Here is a 6,000-nt window from a genome sequence, read left to right as displayed (position 1 = left end):
GGTGGGAAAACTGCTCCCATCATGCCCTTCATCAGCAGTGTACAACAGCTCTAGATATACTCTAGAAGTCCCCAGTTGAATCACATCTCCAGGACTTGTGGTGCTGAAATACAACGCTGCTGTCTACACTTAGTGAAAATAAATATGAGTGAATGCTGTTTGCCCTACACAAGGGCTTTCCTAAAAATTAAGCAAAATTCGACTTTAACAGAATAATTAAAATTAACTGTTAGTAATCTAGTTGGCACCCTGCCCGGGATTGGTTCCTGCCTTGTGCCCTGTGTTGGCTGGGATTGGCTCCAGCAGACCCCCGTGACCCTGTGTTCGGATTCAGCGGGTTGGAAAATGGATGGATGGATGGATGTTAGTAATCTAATTGTCATGTTTTAGCTAGTGTGTGTTGCCCAGCTTATGTTTGTTTTCCTTTTCTGTTTTGTCCTTGTTTCTTTTAAAATATTATTATTCATGTGTTTATTATACTTATGTATTTTTTTTAATTCTATTTAACTATTATGTATTATTTTATTCTCCTGTGACCCTGGTGTTATGTAGGTGGAACCCCCATAAGATGCGGAGCCACCCTGACATCACTTTTATTGTGAGGCTGTGGAGCGGATTCTCCAGTGTTTCATTGTAGAGATTCATTGATGTTTTTTCGAGAAGTGCATCCTTTTGTGAGTACAGTGGAACCTCGGTTCAAAACCATAATTCGTTCCAAAACTCTGGTCGTAAACCGATTTGGTTGTGAACCAAAGCAATTTCCCCCATAGGATTGTATGTAAATACAATTAATCTGTTCCAGACCATAAGAACTGTATGTAAATATATATTTTTTTTTACATTTTTAAGCACAAATATAGTTAATTAAACCATAGAATGCACAGCATAATAGTAAACTAAATTTAAAAACATTGAATAACACTGAGAAAACCTTGAACAACAGAGAAAACTAACACTACAATAGTTCACGCTATAGCGCTACCAACCACTGGCTAAAAACACTTTTTTAATGAGTTTTAAGCACAGGGAAAAAAATGAACATTTGAAAAAATCCACAATTTAATAAACCACCAAGAAAAGTAACATTGCAACAATGCACGTTACGAACCGATCACTGTAAACAGAAGTGAAAACAAAATCAAGCCTAGTGCATTCTTTAACTGCTTTCCTACCTTATGCATCCAGCCCTCTCTCGCGCTGCCTGTGTGTGTGCGTCTGTCTCTATTTCGCGCTGCCTGTGTGTGTGCGCGACTCTCTCTCTTGCACGCGCTGCCTGTGTGTGTGCGTCTCTCTCTCTGGTGCGCTGCCTGTGTGTGTGCATGTCTCTCTCTTGCACTGCCTATGAGTGTGTGTGTGTGTGTGTCACGCTCTCTCGCTCTCTCTCTCTTGCTCGCTGCACAGGAAATGCACAGGGAGAGACTGAACATGTACAAACCGAAAGGGAAACTGGCTTGTTCGTATATCGAGTGTGTGGTTGTGAACCGAGGCGAAAGTATGGCGAACTTTTTGGTCGTACACCGATTTGTACATGTACTGAGACGTTCATGAACCGAGGTTCCACTGTATTGTCTTTTTTTACCTTTTGTCTTGGGTTTGTAATTATTAGATTTCAGATAAACATTAGTTTGTTGTGGCTTGCCTTTTTAAGGAAACCATTTTTTTTTTGGCTATTTTTTGATTGATTTCAAACAAATCTTTTTTATAAAGTTTTTTTGTGGATTGGTTTCTAAAGCCAAACATTTTACAGTTCTCCTTTCTCTAGCGAGAAATATTTATATATTTAGGGACCTTTGATGTATCTTGAACTTTAAAAGCCTGTTCTCCATTTTTTGGGCCTGGGTAGGTCAAAGCCTGCCAATAATGTTTTCAGGCTATGTTGGGATGAGGCCTTACTTAAACAGGCAAGTGGTTCTATAGGTCTTTTGGAGGCCTCGCATCCATTTTCCTAGTACAGTAGGTGTGCTGCTCATCATAACACTAAGTTGTTTAATAAATTACAGTGCAGGATAGTGATGAATAAGAAGCAATCTTGGCAGCCTAAGGAAACTCCCCACAATGAGATGCCAGTCAGCTTCCTGGCACATTCACATGCTTACCTAAATATAATATTCATTCCCTGATAAATATGTTCTGAGATTTTTCAGGTAAGAGAGTCAAGTTTCAAGGTAATGTTGACACACTCACTAATTATGGTGCTAGAGGTGGCAATGTGTTACATGTGGATTAGCAAGTGGAAGTAAGAATTTCACTGCATTCTGTTCTATGTGGCATATAATGTCACATAAACCTATTTACTCACACCAAGATTATTTAGATTTTCCAATTACACTCACACAGGTATCTTTGGGATGTATGAGAAAGCTAGAATGACCACAAGAAAGCCAATGTGGACATAGACAGAAAACATGACATAGATTGTGAGCAGGCTGAGAGTATAACTCAGGTCCTTTAGCCAGGAACCACTGTTACAAGGTGAAAAGTACATTTTTAAGTTAGGGTTGTTTGGAGGTTTTATGAATTTGTTTGTTTTAAATATCCATAAAAACACATCTGTTTAAACTGAAATAATGTGTTAATTGGATGATTTGGATTAAAACACGATTTAATTCAAATGAAAAAACAAATTCAGCTGACTTTTTATACGTAACTTTAAAGCCCTGCTGGGATCTGCCAGATAGATCTTTAAGCAAGTGAGAGTAATTGAAATAAAGATGTAATAATCCAAGGGCTGTTCTCTGTATAGTCTGTATGCGGTCTTCCCTTTGTGGGCTTGTCAGGAAATGACTCTTCTTGTGTGCATCCCAGCATTATACAGCAAAGACACTTGGTGCCTTGCCCACAGAGGGGTGATACAAGAACTGCCCAATATTGCAGAATTATAACACACTGTGGCAACACCCATGAGTTCAAAACAGAGGCAGACAATGAACTCTTATACTGAAAAAAAGGGTTTTCATTTCTCCATTCTGGGTTTAAGACCCACTGTCAGTTGTTTTCCACATAAGGTTTTCTAATTTTCTCAGTCTCTATGTGAGCTTTCCTTCAGGTATTATAGTTTTACTCCCACAAAGATGTGAATATTAAGTAAATTGGTAATTCCAAACTGACCCCATGGGAGTATTAGTGTGCATATCTTGGCACCGATACAATTGACTTGGACTCCGGGCATCTGTAATCATACCAGAGTGACCAAGGTAAGAGATTGATAGACACAGGCATAAATGTTACAGAAAATAGTAAAGCTGTTTATTCCAATGTATGCTAAAATCCCACTCCAGTGTCATTCTTTAAATTATGTGCAATGACATATTCAGAACGAGGTGTTTCAAAAAAATGAAACAAGTAATGATAAAAAAATCAATGAAATCCCTTTCCCCTCTTTTTTTTTTTGAAAGCTACTCCGGTCAAAAAGATCTCGACTATGCACAATGAAAAGCTGATGACTAGCTTACCACACTAAATCCCGATCAGGCCTCCACTTTAATTGAACTTCATCTCACATTCTGTTTTACCTTCTGTTCCTTTCAAAGCTATCAGAAGGTTCCTCACACTAACCCCAGGTTCTACCTTCACTTCAATTTTAAATTCAGAGGACATCCACTATAGACATTTTATCACGTTCTTTATCATATGGAACTGTCAGAAGGTTACATGAGACCAACACACTGGACAATCAGAAGACATAAGACAATGACGTCAACACTCTCTAGTAACTGCAGTGTCGTTTTATATACTTGTTGAATTTCTGCAGCAAGTTCTAGCTGACACTTTTCTTATACCAACCAATAGGCTTCCATGCTGCCATGCTTGTGATGTCAAATACAACAAACCAAATGTAACTATAACATGTGTGATTGCAAAAATGTTAGCAGATCTAAATTCAGGCTACTCTACTCAATTTTCTCTCAGGTAATTCTAATGAATTCTCCCCAAGCCCTTCACTCACTCCCACAAATCTTTCATTGCTGGTACATAACCAGACATTCATCTTCCACAGTGACAGGGGAACATCTGGATATTAGTTTCCACCATTAGACATGAACATGACCAGATGCACCTCTCAAGCCCACATGCCCGTCTCAGAGCACCCCACCATCCAGCTGTGCAGACATTTTTTGCTAGCTCCATCTCATTCTGCCAAGGTAAGCACCTAAAACTATCTCTCTATTATAAAAAAAATTATACGTTGCATTGTCACGAAGTAATTCCAAACATGGAATCAAAATTCAATGCGATATTGAAGAAACAGTAAAAGTGCAAAAGAGATAAAATATATGGACATAGGTGATATGACAGAAGTGTGCAGCGCGAGATACAGATCATGCGGCACGGCAGCAGCAGCAGCAAGCCAGCAGCTGATCGAGCAAAGAGGAGGTAAAAAAAAAACTATATGTGTTTCCCATTGTATCATCGTTTAAGAGGGGGTGTCAGAGGAACGACCGCTTCTCCTTGGGGTGAATTCAGCCCCCCTATTCACAACTCGAGTGACAGAGACGCGAAGTGGCTGGCTTGTAGTACAGGCTTTTGGTGGTAGTAGGGGGTTAGTGAATGAAGCGAGCAGGGGGCGAATTCCCCCAGTTTATAAAAAGAAAGACATTGCTGTAAATCATTTCACTCTTTCGATAAAACTAAGCCCACCACACAGCCTGTCACAGTATCTGCATAAGTGTGCATTACAAAAGATTATCTTCTTGTCCAGGGCTGATGTCTGCCTTACACTTGATGCTGCCAGTATAGGGTTTGGCCTTCACAGCTCCAACTTGGAATACCGTATATATTCATGTATAAGTCAGGTCTTGAAACCTGAAAAATTGATCATAAAATCAGACCCCGACTTACACACCTGTTCAAAAATACAACACTTACATTTTTTTTTTCTACATCTTCTGGCCTCCTGCAATTTCGCATCAGTTTCTCAGATGCATCAAATTTTGTTACAGCAGTGTAGTTACCAGTTTCTTTTGCTACTTCAACGGCATTTAATTTAAAACTAGCTTCATATGTTCTTCTGATTGAACGCTCCACCGTTGATAAGGGATGCTCTTACGATAAAGGTGTATGAGGGTGTGAGATACAAAAAACACAAATCAGTGCAAACGTTGCTTCGGAATAGTTTGGGTATTACCGTGTGGTCATGCAGCCACAAAACATAGAAAAAAAAAGGCAGTGTGCTCCATGGTTACTCTCTCAGGTGGCATTAGCATATCATAATCTCTTGGACCAATAGCGTCAGTTTTCCACATTTGACTTATACGACTGACATTATGCATCCATCCATCCATTATCCAACCCGCTATATCCTAACTACAGGGTCACGGGGGTCTGCTGGAGCCAATCCCAGCCAACACAGGGCGCAAGGCAGGAAACAAACCCCAGGCAGGGGATTATAAAATACCAGAAATTACACGGTAAAATCAAGTCCCGACTTATCTGTAAGTATATATGGCAAGTAGGTACAGGACAGTTACATTATGTGTTATTAGTGTTATCAAGCCATAGCCTTTACAGGACTGACTTAAAGGGAACGAGGGATGGATTTGGAGGTTGCACAGCCACTCACATGCCTGTCTTTTTCCTCTATAGCCAGAATACCAGCAATCTGGAAAAAGAACTTTAATTTCCCCTTCATTCCACATGCTGAGCCCCCTCTTCCACCTGCTATGATAATAATAATAATACATTGTATTTATATAGTGTCTTTTCCAAGCTCAAGGTGCTTCACAGAGTCTCATAAAGACATAGCAGGTATAAGTAACATTGGATACTGATGTTTCCTGAATAGAAAATTAAAACAGATAGATACAGGATATACAAAGGCATCCAATAGAATAAAAGACAATAAATTAGTGTAAAATACTAAATTCAGTACTAAAAGAAAGCTTAGCATATAGCATCATTTGTGATGTAACATACATACCAATTATACTGAAAATCTGGACAGAGAGGAAGACTGGAAGAAGAGGCAGAATGTCAAGTTAAGTTAAAAGCCTTCCTGAACAG

Source organism: Erpetoichthys calabaricus, chromosome 3 (assembly GCF_900747795.2).
Source record: "Erpetoichthys calabaricus chromosome 3, fErpCal1.3, whole genome shotgun sequence".
NCBI classification, from domain to species: Eukaryota; Metazoa; Chordata; class Cladistia; order Polypteriformes; family Polypteridae; genus Erpetoichthys; species Erpetoichthys calabaricus.
The sequence above is the reverse complement of the archived record's forward strand: the minus strand, read 5'-3'. Positions refer to the sequence as shown.